The 25,354-nt window shown below is 35.7% G+C and overlaps 1 protein-coding gene across 18 annotated transcripts in view; it reads right to left on the bottom strand.

Moving 5' to 3' along the window:
• DGKB (diacylglycerol kinase beta) overlaps nt 1-25,354 on the bottom strand; it is an 837,327-nt gene that overhangs the window by 669,688 nt on the left and 142,285 nt on the right. The window lies entirely within an intron of this gene.

The raw sequence follows: 25,354 nt of genomic DNA, 5'->3' as shown, positions 1-25,354 counted from the left end.
GAATTCATGCATATTGCAAACACGATTTACTTTTTATATTTGGGAATTGGCCTGAAAGTAGGAAATATGATCCTTAAAGGCTAGGCTCAGAGGTCAATGGCACAAGCAGTCATGGTGCCATTCTCAAGATGCTACAATGATTTGGAAACAAGTGACCTATTGTCTGGTTTCTACCAATCTAGTGAAAGCTGGTCACTTATGGTAATTAATGTATATCCAGACCAAATGGATCTTGGTTTGAACATGACTCTCGTTGTTATTCTCAGCCATGTTTAGGCTACAACATTATGGGATAGCTCACTGTCATTTACATATAATGCAAGCCACAAATGTGTTCTGCAAATGTCAGGTTAAAGCTTTGTAGTAGCCACATTAGAAACATAAAAACAGATATTAATTTTAATAATTTATTTTATTCAATATACCCCATATATTAACATTTCAAAATACCATTTATATTTTAAAAATACTCAGGAATACTTTTTTCTTACTAAGCCTTTTTTCTTTTCTTGAGACAGAGTCTGGCACTGTCATGCAGCCTGCTGAAGTGCAGTGGCACAATCTTGGCGCAATCTTGGCTCACTACGGCCTCCATCTCCCAGGCTCAAGCGATTCTCGTGCCTTAGGCTCTCAAGTAGCTGGGACTACAGGCATGTGCCACCAGGCCAGGCTATTATTTGTATTTTTGGTAGAGATGCAGTTTTGCCATGTTGGCCAGGCTGATTTTGAACTCCTGGACTCAAGCGACCTGCCTGCCTTGGCCTCCCAAAGTGCTGGGATAACAGGTGTGAGTCACAGTGCCTGGCCTACTTACAAAGTCTTTGACATGTGATGTTCATTTTATATTTATGGCACATCTCAATTTGGAGTAGCCACATTTCACCTCAATAGCCATGTGTGGCTAGTGGCTATCATTCGAGACAATGAAGTTACAGTTTCAAAACCTTTAAACAGTCCAAGCAGAGCACCATGAGCTTGAAGATTATTAAAATGCTCTTTGATTGCCATGGTATAACTAAAAAGTGGCATTCTGGAAGCTCAGAATAGATCTCGCTGAAATATGCCAGATTCCTCAACATTTATTAGCATAATCCCTATAAAAATCATGTATTTATTTATTTGAGAGATGTAGTCTTGCTCTGTCGCCCAGGCTGGAGTGCAGTGGTGTGATTATAGCTCACTGCAGCTTCAAACTTCCAGGATCTAGTGATCCTCCCACTTCAGTTTCCTGAGTAGCTGGGACTACAGGAGAACTCCACCACACCTGGCCTAGTGACAGAAATTTTTAATAGTATTTAAGTTGCCCTCAGTTTTAAATTATTTACTCAGAATTACAAAATAAGAAGGATTACATGCTTTTAAACATTGGCTTTTCTAGATGAAAACCCATGCTTCTCATGAAATTCTTATTATTCAAATGTGAAATTATTCAAATTATTCAACCTGAAATTCTTTTCATATGATTTTTAATTATTCCAAATATATAAGAGTGGAAATGGAAAAATAAGTATATCATATCAACTTCAGGTGAAGGTGACAATTTACTTATGTAATTGATTAAAACAATATTCTAATCTCAGAATTCCCTGAGTTGATCATTTTTATCCTGCCACTAGAGTTTTAAAAATTGGGCTATCACTTATTTTTAGGGAAGTAAATATATATATATGTAACATAAATATATATGTATGTATATATACACACACATAACAATTGTATTATTTTAACCATTTTTAAGTGTACAGTTATGTGGCATTAAGTATATTCACAGTATTATGCAACCATCAGCACCATGTATCTTTAAACTTTTTTATTTTCCCCAACTGAAACCTCTTTACTCATCAAACTAACTCCCTCCTTCCATTCCTTCTCAGCCCTAGCAACCACCATTCTACTTGTGTTTCTGTGAATTTGACTACTCTAGGTATCTCGTGTATATGGAATCATACATTTGTATTTTTGAGGACTGGCTTGTTTCACTTAGCATAATGTCATCAAACTTCATTCATGTTGTAGTATGTGTCAAAATTTCCTTCTTTTTTCAGGCTAATATTTCTTTACATGTATAAGCTACATTTTGTTTACCAAATCATGCTTCTATAGACATGTGGGTTGCTTTTGGAGCTTTTGGTTTTTATGAATAATGCTACTTTGAACATAATTTCTAAATACCTGTTTGAGTCATGAGCTTTAACTTTTATTATCTGTCTTTAGTTTGGGGCCCAGTTATTTTTCATGCTTTCATCTCATTAAAGTGGTATTGAAGTTTTCTTTCACTCTAGAATGAAATAAATAAAGTATTTTTATGTGTGTATGTTGATAGTATTTATAGTCCTTCTTCCTAATAGAACAGATACATTCACTCACGTGGACATTTAAATTTTTTCTGCCCCTTATTTTCCAGTTCTGATTCCACTATATATTTTCTAAAGTCATTCTTCTTGAATATTAAATCATTTCACCCGTAGAAATATTAGCATACTGAATTCCGAAAATTAAAAATGTGTATAGAATATTCTAAGCTACAGCTCCCAGGGTCCCAGATAAATTATCCCAGTTTCACATTTTCTGTCAGAATTTATCTTGTCAAATATCCCAGGGTTCAATCTTTCAACCCTCTTCACTCTATTAATTCTTCTCTTAGCTCCCACACGTGAACTATTCTTGGTATTAAAAACTTATTTTTAAAGCAACACAATTTCAACAACTGAAATGCCATGTGTGCTTGATTAGGGTAAATTTAGTCCTATGAAACTGCACTTTAGCAACTTTGCAGCATCAGTTAAGTGCTTCCCCTATCTCCAATTCCCTTTTATCCACAATCCATAACTCACTTTCCATTGTGATTTATTCCCCTCTAGTAAATATGACTTTGAGAACACATGATCCAAACCAAGGAAAAAAATAAATAAACACAGTGAAGCAACAAATACAATCTAAAAATAGGAGAGCAAAGCTCATAAAATCCTGAGAAAAAGTAGACTGTTATCTAACTTTTTCAATGCCATATTTGGAATGTTCAAAGATGTGTGAGAAGCATTCAGTAATTTTATTAATAACCAGAACTATTCGAAGGACCTTCACTCCCTGAATTTCTAACGCTTGTCGTTCCTTGCTTTAAGCTATTTTTATTTGCAAGTCTTAGAAGGAAGAGATATAAAGATAAGCAGTTGTAAATAATGTAACATTTAATTTTTGCTTCAAGTGCAATAAACAAACTACTCTCCTATTTAGTATACCCATGAAACAAATTCCTCCGACTTTTCCCAATGAGGATTGCTCTTGGGAATGTCAAGCAACCACATAAATAAGTAGCAATGAGAGAGATCACATGGAAACAAAGCAATCGGCAGCACAACCTCAGGCTGGCGGAGTGTGCCTGAGAGCGACCAGAATTGATGGCTGTGGAGCCCTTTAGCAGCCACCAGATATTTTCTCCCCAAAGAACATTTCTCTCCTCTTTCTTATCTAACCTTTTTGCTTCACCTTGTATTACCTTTGTCTCTTACAGACTGTATACAGCTGTATGTTATTTTTAACTCAAAATTAAACCGTATACAACTTAACAGAAAAATTACATCTATTTACATTTATTGCAATAACTTACTTCTGTCATCTTGCTTTATGCTTTTAAGCTGTTTTGTTTTATATCTTTTGTAATATATAATGTTTGCTTTCATTGAATCTTTTACTGTAGTGATTTTTTTAAATCCTTCATTAACTTCAGCAGTTATCATGATCCATTCGTTATATTTACACATTTTTATTGGTGTTATCTGAAAACTAAGAAATGAAATTGTTTACTTGTGTTTTTATATTAGGTGTTTGCTTTTGATGAACAATTTTGAAAATTTCTATTCTGTCACCATATTTTAAACAAATATTTACAATTCATTCTATTTATATTCAATTTTAGTAATTGCTATTAATCTTTATATTCCATACATTTTCTGAATTCTGTATTTTAGTTTATTTTCCAGTCGTTGGAAGACCATAGTGAACATTACAATTGATTCCTCAATATTTATTCCACCCAAGATGGTAATCCAATCTTGACATTCCCAAGAGCAATCCTCATTGGGAAAAGTTAGAGAAATTTGTTTCATAGGTATACAACTAGAGACTGGTTCAGGGATGGTGAGTGACCCAATCCTATTTCATGGGATGTAAAAGGATACCTTTCAGAGAGCTTCCAGAAAAAGTGTCTTCTCTCTTAAGACATAACCACAAGAAAAGTTGGCTCTCTTCTTTCTCTGGACATTGGCTATGACTGTCACAACCACTTTATTACCAGAGTGAGGTCAAACCAGTACCAAGAGCAGCAAAGTAAAGTGATGGAAAAAAACAGGATTTTTAAAATGATAACACTGAGCTATTTTTATCAAGCCTGAAGCCTACATTACCTCTCCATTCTTGTTGTATGAAAAAACACAGAGATATGTATTGTAGCCACTTTGAGTCAGGATTTCTGTTATTGTGGCTGAAAACATTCTCTACAATAAGAATTTTTTAAATTAATTTTTTTATTAAAAATGAGTAATTTTCAAGATCAAAAGACCTTATATAAATATTTTGGTATTGGTATCTGTTACACTCATTTATGAATGGAAATGTGATTGAGCTAAGAATTCTGGAGTCATTTCCTCGTCAACATTAAACTGACAAACATTATTTTTCTCTGAAAATTGGTTCTGAAGAGGTAAATTATGAAATCTGACCAAATATTCCTCTTTTAGATTACTTGCTTAAGGTGCTTGTAAATGTTTTCTTTATCCTTCAAATTCTAAAATGTTATGAATACACTCCAGGTAACTTTATTCATTTAACCCTTTTGATCAACAGGGTTATGCTCTTTAGCTCAGAAAAGTTTTATTCTAACATATAATTAATTAATATTTTTGTGATCGATTCCTTTTGCTCTTTTATTCTGGCATTTTAATTACAGATTTTATAGTTTCTCTAACCTCCATATTTCTTCTTGTTTCTAATAGTTAATCCTTTTCCTGACATTCTACATTATTACACGTGAAATATTATGAATTATGAATGAATACAGAGGGGTATAAACAGAAAATGGATTGATATAGAAAGTAAGAAAACATGTTCCACTTTGTTTTTTATGTTTATTGAAGTCTCCTTGTTTCCATCTTTATGGTGGCTGCTTATCTAACTGTGACTGCTGGCTGTCACTATTCACTGTGGGACAGGTATCAAATGTCAGCAATCCCGTGTGTAGGTATAAAGTCTGCATTCAGGGCATCCCATTCACAGACCCTGATTCAGAAAGTGTGTCTCCAGCTCATCTTCTCTCGCCCAAATTAAATTAGTAGAGTCCTTGCTGCCAGGTCCCCTTACAGCAGGCCTCCCCGTTGATTAGGGCACTCATAAAATAGCTCAAGTCTAGATATCTTTTGGCAAATCCATTTAACCTATGGGGAACACGCACATCCTTGCCATGCCAAAAGATGAGATACAGGTTGTCCCATTTCGCCCTCTCTTTTTGCAGCTATTCATTCCACATGATTATTTTTTTCTCTCACTTACATAGGTGCTATGGCACATTATCTAGATCTAACTGGAGATCTGACAAAGAGTTATGTGCCTTTTTCTCTTCCAGTCATCCTGATCTCTACTAGTGGCTCTCTTGGAGATCCCATTCCCTGGTTTTAGTGTTGGGGATGGAGAACTTCAAGCCATAGAACTACCCACCAAGCAGACTCAGAACTTCCTCTTCCTCCCTTTGATTACTTCCTTATTCAACAGCAGCACAAAAAGAGGTCATGAGGAGGTCACAGACTATGTACAATCACAATAAGAACACATTGCTGGGAACACACTGGGGGAAAGCATTCCCTGGACCAGATTTGTTGGGCACCAGGGGATGGATAAAATATAACTGCTCAGGTGAAACTGAAGGAAGAATATGCAGCTTTTAAATGTAAATGGCTCACACTGCAAGCTGTTATAATATTAGGCATGGCTATATTTTATCCCTGTAGAGAGTAACCACAAAGTCCTACTCTTTTATTAAAAATTATCTCGGGTGGGCACAGTGGCTCACGCCCAGGACTTTGGAAAGCTGAGGTGGGCAGATCACTTGAGGTCAGGAGTGCGAGAACAGCCTGGCTAACATGGTGAAACCCCATCTCTATTAATAAAAATACAAAAATTAGCTGGGCATAGTGGCACGGTTCTGTAGTCCCAGCTACTCTGGAGGCCAAGGCAGGAGAATCGCTTGAATCTTTGAACCTGGGAGGCAGAGGTTGAAGTGAGTCGAGATCATGCCACTGCACTTCAGCCTGGGTGACAAGAGTGAAATGCCATCTAAAAAAAAAAGAAAGAAAGAAAGAAATAATCCTTATGTTCCTTTTCATTCTCCATCCAGACTGCCAATTTACTGTTTGTTTTTCTCAACTCTTGTCCATGTTGAATCCTGGAAGTTACTGAAACAATCCTTGATCATTGCTTTTAGTCTTTAGTTGTTGTTAGGCAAAAGGATTCGTGGCTACTCATCAGAATAGCAAGTGAATAAAGGGCATGGATTATGGAATCAGACCAGATTTACACTTCTGACTGCATGTTGTAACTGTGCCACCTCTCTAAACCTTAATTTTCTTGGTTGAAAAAAATAGTAAAAACAATACTATCTCATACATTTGATGTAAAGATTGAATGAGATGATGAGAGCAAAGGATTTAGCATGATTTTTTACATATGCATGAATTTAATTATTCCAGTAGGATGGTATCTGCATTCTGTCAATACTTTGTAATAGCAAAAATAAAACCACCTGTGAACCAATATATGCTGATAATAACAATGACTTTCTCCAAGTACCCAGCCTATTTATGTAATGCTATTCAGGGATAAACTGGTGAGTTTGTGTTCTCTGCTACAAGTGGGACACACTAATATGAAAACTTGCAGATTATTAACACAGTTTTCTGTATGTAAGATATTTCTTTTCATAATATGCACTAATATTTTATCTTTTTATTTTCCTACTTTCTAATCCCTTCTAAAGCTCAGATCCGGTTCTAATTTTTGAGATTTCAGGAAATAGCTAAGGGTTAATAGTTTCCTGAAGTCCATCTCCAGGTTATTTTGATTGGAAGATCATCTTCCTCAGGATCGTGACTTTCACTTCTGATAATATTGTTTTATGGTTGCCCCTAACACATGCACATATCTGACTAAATGTTATTGAGATATTTTAGTTACTGTTTCCACTGAGAGTGCATCTCATAGCCTGATGAATGTTGTAAAGTTTTAATTTGTCAATCATAATACATGTATAGTTACACCAGAATAAGAACTGACTGGCAAGTGTCTAGGCTCAAAATTTGGTTTTAGTTTGAAAATAACAAACAAAAAAGATGAAATCTAGCCAGCTGCTATTATATTTTTTAAAAAATCAAACAAAATCAAATAGAAATAAAGAAAAGTTTCTAAGGTATTAAGGACAATAAAAACAATCAGAGAGTGGTAACAAAGTAATTTAAAAATGAAGTAAACGTTACATTTTGATTTGTAAGATGTTAAAATTTTTTCTCTTTATTGAAGCATTTCATATCTATGCTTCTACAGTAATTTACTCAGTTTTAGAATTTGAATAAGAGTTAGGTCTTTTAATTAACATACATTTTTCCTTCTTGCCAGGGAAATACATGTTTTCATCTAAAATAAGCACAGATGACACAATGTTTAGATTATATTGTCAAAACCAATTGTCTACTTAGTGTCTATTTCCATATCCCTGCCACAGATATTGACAATAATGATATAGCGCAAAGTAAAGTCTATTTTTAAATGCTTCCTATTGAAATGTAATAATGCAAATGTACATGTCCATACAGAAGCACACAAATTATGGCATGATGCTGACAGAAAGAATCAATTCTGGTGACAAAAAAAAAAAAAAAAAAAAATCAGTAGGCGTTTCATGTATCTGCCAAGCCTAATTCTGACTTTCTCTACTAGGTGCTAATATAAGAGAGAGCAGCCCAGATACCAACTGGGAAAAACTCCAAATTTTCTCTTGGGTACACAAATTATGACTTCTGTTAGGAAACCGTGATAATAACAATATTGCAGAAGATTAGAACGTGAATTCTTAAGAGCTTTAAACTTGTATATGCTCACTGAAGGGGGCTCCTTAACAACTAAGGCACATTTATTTCAAAAACATCAAGGGCCATTGAATAATCCTCCTACAAGTGACTATTGAAAGTAGTTTAAAGGTATTTTCCAGAAATATGAGTAAAATGACTAACTCAAAGGAGGTCCAATTTCTATTCTTTATTAATTCACATACTTAATGCTGTCCCCTCTAATGCATACAGTTCTAGAATCTTGAACCATCAGGCTCTGATGGGAATGGCAGCCTGAAAACATAAAGAGTGAGTGACAAATAGCCAGGCTGTGCTGCTCACTTTGTTCCCCAGTGGTGAGGAGAAACAGCCCACTATACTTCTGCAGTAACCCTTTCCCTTCTGCCTCCTGCCCTATTGCCACACATCCAAAAATTGGGTAAAACTCTGAGTAGAGGACATGAAGAAAGGAACTATAGAACAGCTACAACATAATGGAAACAGAAATAGAAGGAATGGCTGTTTGGAAAAGAAAAAAAATGGAAAAATACAATCACCTCCAGTCAGATTAGTTTACCAGTCAGGATTCTAAATTCAACATTTAGTTGTGAAATGCAAGTTTTCTAGTGAGAAGAAGGGAATGAGGATAAAGGCAATAATATGCTAATTGCAGTTGAATCTATATTTGGACTACTCTATACTCAAAATTCTATATATTAGGGGTGGTAGGATTTGAGGAAGAGAAAAAAAAAAAACAGTAAGAGAGGATGGTGTTACGTGGAAGCACCAAGACTTGAAGTTAGATTTAAGTATCTACTACATAAATAGGCATAGCTCTGCAATCTAAGAATGAATATGATAGCAAATATTTAATTATTGATTATGGAACTGAGTGTATCAAATCTTAGGCTATTTGCTCTCTCATGTGTCTACCTTCCACTTCCTCCTAGTTTTCTCTTAGTCTATGCCCGTCATTTCCAGATGCCAATGATTCATTCTCTTTTCATATTCTATTTATTTTTTCCACTCTCTTCCATTTGTCTAATACATACAGAGTACCTAGTATGTATAACCCTGCTGGATAAAGGGGACATATGGGCCCTGCATTTAAGTTATATGTTTTCTTTCTGGATAAATAATTTCCTAAGTGTATAACAATAGTGAGTAACGATAATAATAATTGCTGGCTGGGTGCGGTGGCTCACGACTATAATCCTAGCACTTTGGGAAGCAGAGGTGGGCGATCGCTTGAGCCCAGAAGTTCAAACCAGCCTGGGCAACAAAGGGAAACCCTGTCTTTACAAAACAATACAAAAAAGTATTGGCCAGTCATGGTGGCCTATTTCTGTGGTCCCAGCTACTCGGGAGGCTGAGGTGGGAGGATTACTTGAGCCAGGGAGGCAGAGGTTGCAGTGAGCTGAGATTGCACCACTGCACTTCAGCATGGGTGACAGAGTGAGACACAGTCTTAAAAATGAAAAATAAAATAATAATAATAATTTCTAGTACTACATCCCTATGACATACATATGGTACTATAATTACCCACATTTTACAGATGAAAAATCTGATACCCAGGGATGAAGTAACTTGCACAAAGTTGTATGGTTTGTAGAGTTAAAATTTAAACCTAGGCAGTTAAATTCCAAGCCCATGTTCTTAATATCTGTACCATATATCTTTAAGAGTCAAAAAAAAAGTATATGAAGTAAACACACTAGGTAAAATATTAAAACTAATAGAAGGGTCAAATAAATGGCATAGCCAAGAAATGCAATAAATTCCAGAGACCAAGATTAGATTAGAATAGGTATAAATATTCAGAGAGGTTTTTGTAACAGCCACCCTCCACCCCAACAAACACACAACCCATATCATTTTTTGGGTTCTTTTCGGGAGAGAGATTTAAAAAAAAAAGAGAAGGCAAAGAAAAGAGAGGTAGAAATTACAATTTTTTAATCTGTCTTTTAATACTGGACTGATGCTAGCTCACTGTAGTAGGAATTACCTAGTAACATTCGATCATCTAATGATGATTTATGGCTTTAAGCCATGCTTGGTCACTTTTTATATAAATAATATATATCCTAGATCAATAAAAAAACCTTCCAAACCAAATTTTAATTCATGTTTTTTAAAAACATCTTTTAGAAAATACTATTCCTTTATTATTATAATAATATCTAGGCAATTTCGTATTAAATAAACTTGGAATTTAGTAATAGATTTTCATTATTTTCCAAACTGCTTGTGCCACAGTGTATTATTTAAATGCTACAGTATGGTGTGCCAAATGCTAAAATCCTATACAAAGCCTGGCAATGGTATTCTGCAATGCCTCTTATTACAGTGCATGCAACAATTTTCTTGGGTTGGGCATTTTAGAACATTTCAAATCATTTTAAACTGCATATATAATCAGGAAATTGTGTTTTACCATTTGCTGTTTCCAATTAATTAAAGTTTTACATTAGCTAAGCTTATTGCAATCTTCAAACTATTTCAAATTTAATCAAGAAAAGTACAAGAAAACAGCAAATACTTTAAATATCCTTGGATGGATAGTTGGGGAATGTTTCATGTGAGTGTGTTGTATATGAAATGCTATGGAGGATAATGCTCCTTCCTTGACATGACCATTCTGTTGGGTTTAAGGCAAGAAACTCTAACTATGTTAACCCAAAATTAACATAGTGAGTTATCTCAGAGACAGAACTTTGAAAAATTCAGGAGCAAAAGGTGGCTCGATAATTAAGTCAAACTAGACCCAGAGAACTGCATTGAGTCCACAGAAGACTTTTTGGGCCAAATTTCAGACTTATTATCTTAGACCAGGCTTTTAGAAACAATTTAGGTATACATAGTAAATATACTGAATTGTCTGTCCTCTCTAGGAACATGTTTCACCAGATTGGGGAAAGACCTATGCTCCTACCCCATAATCACTTAATTACTTAGAGATAAAAAAAAAGGTCTATTCACATTTAAGTCAATAACATACCTTTGTCTAAAAAGGGTAAAATCTTAAAGTTAGAAAAGTTTATTTTTGTATCAAAGCATCTTTTATCCCCTAACAAGTTTCCTTCTATATATGAAGATTATAGTTTTTTTTTTTTTTTTTTTCCCCGATTTACCCTAGGTGTCATTGATTCATTTGACCCATACTTACTGAGCACCTATTATATATTAAATACTATGTTTATACATTGGATACGTATTTGTGAATAAGCAAACTATCTTCAGAAACTAAAGATGATGAACGCAAATAATTTAAATAGGAAATACATAAATCCAATCATATTAACTGTGTTGAAGAAAATGAACAGGCTATAGATGTAGATAACATCAAGGAGGAGGAAGTTCAAATGGTCAAGAGAGGTCTCACAGAGGGGTTGGCATTTCAGCAGAAAACTGAAAGGTGAAAAGAAAGCTTGGGAAAAATAAATATAAAAATACATTCAGAAAAAGGGAGCAGAATACGACAAGACTAGTGTAGCTGATCATAGAAGGCAAAAGAGTGGTTTTTCAGATGGGTTTGAAAGGTAAGCCAGAGAAAATCCATATACGTCTTATAGGACATAATAAGGATTCTTAATCTTGCTTTATGTACATCAGGACATCAAGATTTTAGGCAGGGGAATGACACAGTAGGATTTATATTTTTCAAGGATTTTACTGGGCTCTCTGTGTGGAGGACATATTGGAGAGAGGCGTGGAGAAGACGCAGGAAGACCAAGAAGGAGGATCCTGTGGTCGTTCAGGAAAGAGTGCTGACTAAGCTTACAGTGGGAACAGCATAAATTAAGAGAAATGGTGAAATTATTTTAGAGAGTTGACCTGCTGGTAGTTGGTATGTTGAGAATGAGGACAAGTCATCTTGGATGCATTAAGGTTGAGTCATAACTTTATTTTCCCCCAAAGTTATGGAATGATGGTAGCACAAATTAAAAATGTAATAGCCTAAGGGAGAGAGAGATGTATTTAATTTTCAGTTTATTTTAATGGGGCAGAAAGGGAATAAATAATGCATTTTTAAACTGTTAAATGTATAATTCCAGTGAGCCATCCAATTGAAGATGTCAATTAGACAGCTGCTTATTCAAACCTGAAATTGAGAGGAGAGGTTTGGGTTAGAAATACACATTTGAAAGTCATTGTCACACGTGTGATATTTAAAGCTTTGGAACAGATGATCACAGAGGAAATGAAAGTTAAGTTTTTAAAAGGGAACATAATCCAGGAACCAGCCAAGATTTAGAGGTCAGGTTCAGAAGGAAGACTCTACAAAGGAGAATGAAAATGATGATCAGATATATGGTAGGAAAGAAGAAATTATAGATCTAGAAGCAAGACAGTTGAGGGTTTGGGGGAGAAATGAATGGTTACTAAGTCAAATAATTTGAAGAGCTCAGGTAATGAAGTAAAAAACTATTGACCATTATAATCTTAGCCTTAATAGTTTTAGAGATTGTTAAGAGCAGAAGCCAGACAGATAAGTAGAATGGGGAGTAGATATGTTTGGTCAAGCTGCTATATGACAGGCTATTCTACAGTATATTTGGAGGTTGATAGAATCATAGAGAAAATAAGAAATAAGAATTGTAGTTGTGGGTCTACAGAATAGAGGAAGTCTTTGCAATCAATCAACTTGAGAGCTAGTGAGTTAATAGAAGGTTAAATATTAACTATCCAATAACAGATCAACGTGTTAGTTTCTTCCACAACTGTTCTAACAAACACGAAATTACAAATTAAAGACTTGAACTTGATTTGACAATCTATTTCTACCAACTTTGTTCTTTCATCTCAGAAATCAGAGATGTCTTCAAATATATTTTTCTACTTAATATCTTAATTATAATTGGATGATTCAATCCATTTCAGCTGAATTTACCAAGCATTTAACCCAATTTACCTATTCTATTGTAAATAGTACTTTTTTTAAAAAAATTAAGAATTACATATATGTCTAATCATCTCATTTCATACAACTACAAAGAGTTCAAGATATCTTTGTATGTTAAAAGAAAATTAAGTTACAAAAAACTATTCAAAATTTGTAAAGAAGCAGTGAGATTTCTATATAAAATAAATTACGTAGGATATAAAATTAGGCAAATGAATAGAGTATTGAAATATGTAGATAAGCTACAACCTATAATTATTAATTGATTTTAAGTCCTATTTCTGCTTAATTACTACTTTTTCTTTCCAAAACCAGCAGATTAAAAATATTTTCTCAATTTTAAAATTTGATCTCTGTGATAAGACAAAACATAGAATGCTTTTGCTGCGTTAGAAATCAGCCTTTGGAGAAAAAACGCAGTTATTATCATGTATTATTCAAGGTAAAAATCACTAAGACATAGAGAATTTCAGATTTTTTGTTAATTTCAACTGAGAGAACTGTTTGGGAAAACTGAGAGAACTAATTGAAAGAGTTGACTATACATGCTTTAAAATGTCAGGTTTTAAAATTTATCTCTGCACTAAAGACATCATTATTTTTGACAATGGGAAAAAGAAAAAAAAATGTTTAAAATTTGTTACCCCAAACAAAATAACAGTAATTAAAAAACACAATAAAACTGTGATTGAAAACAGTCTTAGAAGAAAGTGAGGCTTTCTTCTAAGCCTCCCTTCTAAGCCTTCCCTGCTTCTCCATATCCTGCAGGTTACCTAAAAGGAATTCATATAGCTTTTAAAAATAAAATGTAATTTCATCAGTTGCCTTTGCCTACTAATCTATATTAACATCACCTGCATCACCATTGACTTTTCTTTTAGCTCTATGTATTCATCTGTCCTCATGGTGCTAATAAAGACATACCTGAGACTGGGTAATTTATAAAAGAAGGAGGTTTCATTGACTCATAGTTCCACATGGCTGGGGAGGCCTCACAATCATGGCAGAAGGTGAATGAGGGTCAAAGTCAAGTCTTACATGGCAGTAGGCAAGAGAGCTTGTGTAGGGGAACTTCCCTTTATAAGACCATCGGATCTCATGAGACTTATTCACTATTATGGGAAAGAACACGGGAAAGACCCACCCCCATGATTCAATTACCTCTCACCAGGTCCCTCTCAGGACACATGAGAATTACGGCAGCTACAATTCAAGATGAGATCTGGGTGGAGACACAGACAAACCATATCACTGTATAACCTTGTTCTCCTTATTGTTTGTTGTTGTTTTTTTTTTCTCTCTAAACAGTAATTGATTAAGTTTTCATGTTAAAAATACAATAATTTTGTTTTTGCTTTTTAGAATACTTGTTTTGTTCTGTCTGGCTTTAGAATTAGGTATGGACATACAAGGTACAAGGGAGAAAAAATAGGAGAGAAATAGAAATAAGTGAGAAAACAGACTGAGCAAAAGAGGGAGTGGGAGATATATCAAATTTAGATATTTTGTGAAATGAAATTACCAAGTTATTTTTATTCCTAATCAGAATTCAGAAAGCTACATTATATAATATAGTTGAAACAATAATCAAGATCCTCAAAAATGTTTTCATTCGTCTAGACTTAGAGAAATATTGGTAAAGATTTGCTTTGTCACAGCATGTCACAACATGTTTTCTGAGCTCTGATCCAAGGTGAGTTACATGAGAAATTAGAGAATGTGTTGTTTATGTACATTTACCCTTTTAAAAATTATTAAATTGGTCTAATCTTTGTCTTTCAAGATCATGGTATATGAAGTTATATAAAACGTCATTTAGAGGTCTATTTTTATTGATTACAATGTTACATAATTTTAGATTTTTTTGATTGTTGTAATAATATAATCTATCCCACATTGACCAGTCCTAAGAAAAATAGCTGATTTGCTGGACACATAAACTGAAGTCAAACTAACTAATATGTACATAGATCCATATATTTATCTCGTGTGTGTGTGTGTGTGTGTGTGTATCTCTCACATGTACTAGGTAAACAGAGATATATAGAGCATTAATTTATCAACACCATTGTTCTCTATGTGTTCCTGAGTGGTGTGAAATGTCTGGTGTGCAATTGGCTTGAATTGAAGAACTGCCCTTCAGAGCAGGGCTGTGTTCTAGATCACTGGTCCCGAGACTTTTTGGCACCAGGGTCCAGTGTCATGGAAGACAATTTTTCCATGGATCAGGGAGTGGGGAAATGGTTTCAGGATAATTCAAGTGCATTACATTTATTGTGCACTTGAATTATTGTACTTTATTTCTATTATTATTTCATTGTGGTAATATATAATGAAATAACTGTACAACTCACCATAATATAGAATCAGTGGGAGCCCTACGCTTGTTTTCCTGCAACTAGATGGTCCCATTGGGGATGATGGGAGACAGTGACAGATCATCGGATATTGTATTTTCATAAGGATCACACAACCTAGTCCCTTGCATGTGCAGTTTACATGCACATACATACATTAGATACATTACATACATTAGATCTCTTATGAGATCTAATGGCACCCCTGATCTGACAGGAGGCAAGGGTCAGGTGGTAATGCAAGCAATGACGAGCGGCTGTAAATACAGATGAAACTTCACTGGCTCACCTGCCATTCAGCTTCTGCTGTGCAGACTGGTTCCTAACAGGCCATGGTACCAGTACAGGTCAGTGGTAGGGGTGTTGAGGACCCCTGTTTTAGATCAACTAAGCTCTCCATAAATACATTAGAAAAAGTTCACAATTTAAACAAATGATCCAGGAAATTTTTCCCTTCCTTAAAATTAACTCTCCATGCAAAACAAAACTATAAGTGAGCTCTTACCTCTGTATTACATCAACAGATGAAATACTATTAGAAGGAGGATTGAAGGAACACAAACACGGAGGTCCCTTGGGCTTTCTGACTAATTCTTGTCATTTTTGTCAATTGCATTAACTCTCCAAAGTTCCCTTTGCCCACTTATTGGATTATAACTTCAGCATTTCTCCTTACTGCTGCTGCCTGAGGCAGCCTATTTGATTTTGCCTACATTGCTCTGGGGCTTGCACAAAGTAGCAGTGTTAAACTTGCAGTGAAAGTGAGCCAAGCCTTTAAGTGCTTACTCAAACAACTTGGCTGACCTCATCATTCTTCTTCCTACTAACACCTGGAAATGGATTCTGCCTGGGAGAAATAGATCATTTTCTTTGTGGAAGCTTTTGCCTATAACTTCTAATTATTTTGTGGTACTCCCAATGCTTTCAAAATGACTCCGTATTCCCTGTTAATCAGAACTATCTCAAACCTTTCTTAAAGGAATCACTTTCAAAATTATCCTTTCTTGTCCCAATTGATTCCAGGAATTACCATACTTTATATTTTGTCTTAGTCATATCAAACATTTTCATCTTTTATGAATAATTTGAACTTGTAGCAGAAGAGGGTTTCCTGGTCCCTATATTCATTTTCTTTCTTTCTGTTTGCATTCCTGTTGGATAGCAGTTTTACTAGTTTGTAGTTTGTTTTTATTATAATGATTACCTAAAATATAACGTATAAAGAGCCAGTATAGCAGTGTGACTAACAGCATGGATTCTGGAAACAATCTACCTGATTTGAACCATGACCCTATAGTTTAAGATCTCTTTGACCTTAGGCAAAGAAATTATTGAACTTCTCTGGGCTTTAATTTCCTCATCTGAAAAATGACAATAATAATAATAAGTACTGGCTTGGTAGAGTTGCTATGGAGATTAAATGTGTTAACATAGTTAACATTTAGGGATTTAGAATAATGTGACCTATGATAATAAGCTCTTTATAAGTGTTAGATACTTTATTTGCCATCTAAGATATTCTCTGAATGATAATAAATATCAGCATGTAAACACTCAGCTTGTCTTTAAAATGCACTACTGTGAATACTCTAAAATAGCTCATTGAGCGATATTTTGCTCTTATGGGTACATCCATGAATAATGACTAACTCTGAAGGCACATGATGCCCAAAAATTGGCATTGCCAGCTTTGACATTGTGGGACTCAGGCAGGATGGAGTCAAAATACTCAGAATGTTCTACAAGAAGAAAGAAGGAAGGGAAACAGAAGAAAAGTCACACAACTATAAGCAAGTGTTTTGAGCCATCCTGTGTATTCCAGGTGTGTTTTTTGATTAGTTTCTCATAGTATCACATTATTTGTGGAACGTGGACTATATAGGGACTACCTTTAAAACATTGTGTGAAGTAATAAATAGCATGAGAACAACCAGATAAGGCATTACCCAGAATTTTTGACCTGTGGAATGGTCACACCTGAATCCAAGTATGCCACTGAAAGTTTCAGAAGCCTCTTCTGTGGCATTTAAACTGAATAACAAAGAGACTTAGAGCATTTGCGGGGCAGAAAGAGAGGAGAGTGTGGAGAGAGAGAGAGAGAGAGAGAGAGACTAGACGGAGAAATCTCAGCCTCTAGCAGTGGACTTGCTGACAGAACCTACTCTTCGAAAATGCTGTTTCTACTCCAAAGTCATAACTAACCCATATTATGTATGTTTATCAGACTGATCCCTCAAATAAATTTCTTCCAGGAAATATTGGGTCAAGGAGCCTGTTATGGAACAACTTATCCCTTATTTATTATACATTTTTTATTTTTAAAATGTGGAGACGCCTTATGGAGAAGAAAGACTTATGCGGGCTATGGTTTAGTTTGATGGTCTACATAATACCTGGGTAATCTCCACACAGACCCTGTGTTGTAGACAGTGATGGATAAGTAGCATAGCTTCTGCTACATGTCACTAGGCACTGAAAACTCAAAATATTTGTCAGGCTATTGAGAAAGTTACAGGGAAGGAAAATTTGAACAAGCAGTAGATACACAACAGAAATATGAACTCTGAAACGAATGTGAAATGTGGGAGGCTAGAATGTCAGCTTCGAGGTGGCTTATGGAGGAAAATCTGGAGAAACTTGGAGAAGGTGGCAGCACCACTGTTTTGCTGAGGTCTGTGTGATCAGTAGTTTAGAAAGTAACTCTTCAGTAGTTTAGAAAATGCCAAGATACATATGCAAGTTCTTAACCACCTAGACAAGAGTAGATAAAACATATGCAATTTTGTGATATACTAGAAAGTTTTTAAAAAGGACATTAGAGAGGAAGGCTTAGGAAAAGAGAACCAATTGAGACTCAGTTAACAGCCGATCCCTAATATATAGCCTAGTGCCAAGCTCTGCCTAACAACATCAATCTCTCCAAGATGTCTGAGCATCCCTGTGATTTTCTTTTTTTTTTTTTTTTTTTTTGAGACGGAGTCTCGCTCTGTCGCCCAGGCTGGAGTGCAGTGGCCGGATCTCAGCTCACTGCAAGCTCCGCCTCCCGGGTTTACGCCATTCTCCTGCCTCAGCCTCCCGAGTAGCTGGGACTACAGGCGCCCGCCACCTCGCCCGGCTAATTTTTTTTTTTTTTTTTTTTTTGTATTTTTAGTAGAGACGGGGTTTCACCGTGTCAGCCAGGATGGTCTCGATCTCCTGACCTCGTGATCCGCCCGTCTCGGCCTCCCAAAGTGCTGGGATTACAGGCTTGAGCCACCGCGCCCGGCCGTGATTTTCATTAATTCAAACAGAAGCAAGATGAGAAGTCAGAGGTTATTGACAACCAAGAAAAAAAATGAAATAGTTGAAGAGGCAAAGATCATAAATCAACTCATATGATGTGTCTTATTGAAAGCTCGCATATCGGTAGATACCTTAGATAGTTGGAATAAGAATTTCTAGTCCTCACCTTCATGGGAAGGGGTGTAACATGGGCAAGCTGATGAATTCCCCTTAAATGACACCCCACCTTCTGCTACCAGTACTATCTGAGAGAGCATTTAGTACATGGTAGTAAATTATACTTCTAAGGAATTCTTTCCTAGAGTTGGACAAAATGTCATGGTGTTGGATTTGCTTGGGTTCCGGCAATAGCATCCTACTGGAACTCCTATCTTGCAATACCCTGAGAGAAGTGTAAGCAGTCTAAAGTTTCTGCACTAACAGATAAAGACGAATTCTGGACAAAGACTCTCAAGGCACCATTATTATTTAGTCCTTTTCTGGGCACCAGTGTCCACATTTTCCCACAGCGATTATTGACATAACATTCGGTAGTCTGAATGTAGGACATTATCTGCACCTGGGCAAGCTGTGCTGAAGAGCCCCTGAAGTTGCCAGAGGAGATCAGAGAAGTGACACATGTGGAGCCAGAACTTGCAACCAGACTAATGTTGCTAAATAATGTTGCTAAGCCAGAATATAAGTCACAGGTTTATCAACAACCTAGAAAAAAAAATAGGAATGGTTCATGAGGCAAAGATCATAAATCAACTCAGATGATGTGTCTCACTGAAAGCTGACAGGATGTGTTGGGTGGATGGAATGAGAATTTCCAATCTTTACCTTCATGGGTAGGGGTGCATCATGGGCAAGCTCATGGCATTCCCCTCAAAAAAATACCCTACTTTCTGCTACCAGTGCTATCTGAAAATTCTAACTTCTTTTTGGTATTGACCCATTATTCATTACCACTTATGGAAGAGGGTATCTGACATCTTATCATGCTCCCCTTAAATGCCTTTGTGTCTACTTGTATAATCAGATAGAAGTCAGAAAGTACCACGAGAAAATTTTCAGATATCTCAGTCTACAGGCTGTTGGGAAAAGAAGTCACACACAAAGTATAAGCTTTTTTGACACTGGAAGGTTTTAGGTACCCAAGCACTTGAAAGAGACTGTGACAGGGAAATCTGAAGGGAGGAGGGAAAGCTCTCTCATGTTTTGTGCAATGTGGCCTCAGGAAGAGTGGAGCAACATGCAATTCTAGGACACATGGAATTTTATCAGTGAACATTTTAGGAACGTCTGTGTCTCCAAGATGGATTCTTAGCGTGAAGCAATTCTTATGTTAATGGTATTATTTTTAAAATTCTGAACTCCATGCTTTTTGGATAATACTGTAGACAAGGTAACAAAAGGAAAATTAACACAGAACTCTATGATTATGGCAGCCAATAGAAGAAGAAAAAATCCTTCAAGATGCCTTCACTAGAAAGCAGCTTTGGAAAAGACAAAAAATATTATTAATTGAGGGGTATCACATAGTAGTGCCTCATAAGTGGCTTGTGGCAGCAGTTATTGCTACTTCAGAAATACTTCCCAGAGATGCTGAGAGCAATGCCTCATGACTTTGAAACCAAGGGAGAGAGAAGGCACTGGATATCATCTCATACCTAGGAAGAGTGGAGGCTCTGGAGATGACTGGGCAGTATTTCTGGGCCCGGAAATAAAAAGTGTGTAAGAACCATTATTCTTAATTCTGGCACCTGCAAGATGAGTATGGGGATGAGAGTGGAAAGTAAAATGAGCCCTCCAGGAAGGTTTATTTAAAATGCATCTGACCAGTACTTTTTTAAAAAAAAAAATGCATGTGTAGTCAGGTAGCGTGATGCCCCCAGCTTTGTACAAGGCTACAGTAACCAAAACAGCATGGTACTGGTACCAAAACAGTGATATAGACCAATGGAACAGAACAGAGTCCTCAGAAATAATACCACACATCTATAGCCATCTGATCTTTGACGAACCTGAGAAAAACAAGAAATGGGGAAAGGATTCCCTATTTAATAAATGGTGCTGGGAAAATTGGCTAGCCATAAGTAGAAAGCTGAAACTGGATCCTTTCCTTACTCCTTATACGAAAATTAATTCAAGATGGATTAGAGACTTAAATGTTAGACCTAATATCATAAAAACCCTAGAAGAAAACCTAGGTAATACCATTCAGGACATAGGCATGGGCAAGGACTTCATCTCTAAAACACCAAAAGCAACAGCAGCAAAAGCCAAAATTGACAAATGGGATCTCATTAAACTAAAGAGCTTCTGCACAGCAAAAGAAACTACCATCAGAGTGAACAGGCAACCTACAGAATGGGAGAAAATTTTTGCAATCTACTCATCTGACAAAGGGCTAATATCCAGAACCTACAAAGAACTCAAACAAATTTACAAGATAAAAACAAACAACCCCATCAAAAAGTGGGCAAAGGATATGAACAGACATTTCTCAAAAGAAGACATGCATACAGCCAACAAACACTGAAAAAATGCTCGTCATCACTGGCCATCAGAGAAATGCAAATCAAAACCACAATGAGATACCATCTCGCACCAGTTAGAATGGCAATCATTAAAAAGTCAGGAAACAACAGGTGCTGGAGAGGATGTGGAGAAACAGGAACACTTTTACACTGTTGGTGGGACTGTAAACTAGTTCAGCCATTATGGAAAACAGTATGGCGAGTCCTCAAGGATCTAGAACTAGAAGTACCATATGACCCAGCCATCCCATTACTGGGTATATACCCAAAGGATTATAAATCATGCTGCTATAAAGACACATGCACACGTATGTTCATTGTGGCACTATTCACAATAGCAAAGACTTGGAATCAACCCAAATGTCCATCAGTAACAGACTGGATTAAGAAAATGTGGCACATATACACCATGGAATATTATGCAGCCATAAAAAAGGATGAGTTTGTGTCCTTTGTAGGGACATAGATGCAGCTGGAAACCATCATTCTCAGCAAACTATCGCAAGAACAGAAAACCAAACACCGCACGTTCTCACTCATAGGTGGGAACTGAACAATGAGATCACTTGGTCTCGGGAAGGGGAGCATCACACACCAGGGCCTATTATGGGGAGGGGGAGGAGGGAGGGATTGCATTGGGAGTTATACCTGATGTAAATGACGAGTTGATGGGTGCTGACGAGTTGATGGGTGCAGCACACCAACATGGCACAGGTATACATCTGTAACAAACCTGCACGTTATGCACATGTACCCTAGAACTTAAAGTATAATAAAAAAAAATTGTGTGTGTTGATTTGTTTCCCATTAGAAACAGCTAATCTGATATTAGTAATAGAGTTTACAGCAGTCATGCCAAATCATATCCTACGAATAATCAGAATCTATTCTCTCTGTTCTATGAATGCTGTGGGTGTTTGTTCATTACAAACTTCCTCCTTGAATTCCTTCTAACCAAGGCATAGCTTTGAAGAGCCCATTTCTAGAGAAATAATTTAATAGGCAGAAATTTTAAAAAAATACCATCACTATTCTCTAATATCCATAGTGAGACTATAAACCAGACATATTCAGCAGAACTTTGTAAATATCTGGGGAACTCTCCTTTCAAAGTCAAAGCTGTAGTTACTAGCATTTTATTCCTTTCCTGATGTCCTAACCTAAAGCTTTCATTTTCCACTGACCTCAGTTTTGGGGTATGTTTCAAGAGAAAATGGATTGTCTTGATTCAGTAAGAAACTAACCTGAAAAATATTCTAGAAGTTTTTCATCATTTGGCAGCTGCATTCACTCAAAGAGGAACACACCCTGCTCTAAAGACATTATGACACCATATGGGATATCAGTGGCATACTGGAGATTCATTCACTTGCAAGAGTTTTCAAGGCAGTTTACAAAAGGAGTTGCTGCAGCTGGATAAGGGCCATTTGACTTCTTGCCCCAAATTCTTTTTTTTTCTATGTTCATTTTACAATAAAGTACTGAAGGTAACTTAATGGTAACTAATATTTGTAAGAAAAACTGTGTGCACACGCATGCACGTGTCTGTGTGTGCATGCATGTGTGTGTGTGTGAATATCTGTGTCTTAAGAGACTCAGTTTTTTAAATGAAATGGAAGAATTAAGACTATTTCTCATGGGTAGGTTCTACTAAACACAGCAAATACATGAATTCTCCTTCATTCTTCCTGGATAAATATAGAAAAGTGAGTAAATCTCCTTCTACTTTGAAAAAGTAGGGCACAAATAAGATGGATCTGAGAACTTAGTCATAGGGCAAAGAGATAAAAAAAAAAAAAAAAAAAAAAAGCAATGAGAGATCAAGACAAGGAGACTTCTGTGCACAAATCTGAGGATATATTTACATGGACCAAAAGGTAACCTGATGGGGAAATATGTATTTTCATTACCTTCTGGACACTGATAATGATGTTAATGGCTACTTTATGTTAATATTTATTGAAAAATAATTCTCAATGTTTCCTTCATGTTTCTGTATATTTTACAAGGATAAGCATTTACAGCCTATGTTCCAGACTGTCATTCCAAGGATGTTTTTGTAGTAGACAGCCTTGGGAGACAGAGATTATAACTCTCCCTTGAGCAAAAAGAAGATCTGTTTATTGTGTTTATAAAAGACTCAGATTCCCTAAATTTGGGGATTTCCTCCTGACACAATTCTCTGCTTGTGCAGATGTGACCTGGCCCTTTACATGTTTCCCAATAAAACTGAAGTAGGGGAACAGAAACAAACATGAGGTACATGCTGTTTACTATGACATAATAAATACAGTTCTTTGTCTCAGAGCCAGGAGTCTCATATCTTCTCCTAGCATCCAAGGATCTGCAGCAGGCTAACTTATTACATTGTTATTACAGAAATATCTCAGACCTTCCACCATCTGGGCAATGGTCTTTCTTATAAAATACATTTTTCAGTATGAGAAAATAATTGTTGCTCCTAATGGATGTGAAGATAAACTTCGTTTATTTACGTTCCAAGAGGTAAAAGAAGAAAATCAGACCACTATAAGCATAAGGACATTTCTCACATAATCTCATCAAAGCAAATTGCAAAATTCAATGAATAATATATCTGGGAGAAGCCAAGATATGGAACTACAGAAAAAGAAAATATAGTAGAACAATAACTCAGTACAATCTGATCATACCAATGAAAGCATAATTAACTTACATATGGTGGTTTGCAGTTTACAACGCATTTCCACATATTATTTTATTTGAGTCTTATAACAACCTTTGAAATAGTCTTTTTTATTTTCTTAATTACACAGTTGAGAAAATTAAAGTTTAGAAAAGGTTACATAACTTGCTGATGGCCAAAACTAATAAGTTGAGGAAATAAACAATTGATATAGATTCAAGCAAACTGAATAAAACAAAAAACAAAAATCAAGATTTGGCCCTAGGATCACAATCTTTTGTCACAAATTATTTCCTTTCTGTTTTAAATCTTCCATTTGTCCCCTGTGAACATGTCTTTCTCTCCTATGCAGAAGAACAAAATCCCTCTATTTACACTATTTACTTTAGTTATAATCCTTCCACTTTGTTTTCATGGTGAAATTATATAAAGGGTAGCTTACATGTGTTCTCTCTGTCTTTCCTGTTTTCCATCCATCTCATCTATTATTGTGTTTTAAAAAAAATCCATATTAAAATCACCAGTGACATTCTAAATGATAAAGACTCTGGATGTGTTTTGGTTATTATCTCAAGTTCAATCTCATTTTTTGAAAACACATTCCTTCTTTGGATTGTGGAATACCTTCAATCACTTATTCTCTTCTTTCTTTCTGGTTATGATTTCTTAGTTGTTTTCATGGATATCTCATTTTCCAACTGTCTTATAAATAAATCTTTCTAGAGTCTCATCTCCATCCTTCTTTCCTTGCTCAATCTGCTTCCACTAAATCATCTCATCTATGCCCATAATTTGATAACTACTCACAATGCAAAGGTACACCCATTCTATATGTCTGGCTCTGATTTCTTTCTTGAGTTTCAGATATGTATTTCCAAGTATGTAATTTATATCTCAAACTCATAACCTGTAAACTTAGGGTTCAATATGTCCAAACTCAAACCACTCTACTTTCCCTCTAAATTATTTATTTTTGTTTTCCTTTCCTGGATTGGGTGACCCACACTGACTTACTTCTAAAACCTGAAATGCCCCATCCTTCTTCCTTAGTCTCCATATTCAATCGGTGATTGAATTTGGTTCATTCTGCCTCTAGATACTCCCTGTAACATGTGCTTACCTCTTAACTCTCTCTCAGTTAACAATGCCTTCACCTTCATGGAACCCCACATATTCAATAGGCTGCCCTAATAAAATAATCTCCTAATTGGTTTTTAGTCTCCTTTTCATCAAAGATACAATTTATTTACTTCTTTCTGAAATTTAAATCTTATAATTTTGCTATCTCCAGAATTAAAATCTTCAATATTTCAGATATTTTACTATCTCCAGAATTAATATCTTCAATATTAATTCTGGAGATAGTAAAAATCTGTTTGTTTGTTTATGTCTTTATGAAGATTTATGTTTATGTTTGTGTTTTTATGAAGATTGATATATTAATAAATAAGTTATTAATCATGTTTCAGAAATAGGAAAAGCTAGACTCCAGGATTCGGATTTTAACACCTCCATCAGCAAAGGGGAGAGGG

The sequence above is a fragment of the Theropithecus gelada genome, chromosome 3, assembly GCF_003255815.1.
Source record: "Theropithecus gelada isolate Dixy chromosome 3, Tgel_1.0, whole genome shotgun sequence".
Lineage (NCBI taxonomy): Eukaryota > Metazoa > Chordata > Mammalia > Primates > Cercopithecidae > Theropithecus > Theropithecus gelada.
This window is presented reverse-complemented; position numbering and strand designations above follow the sequence as displayed.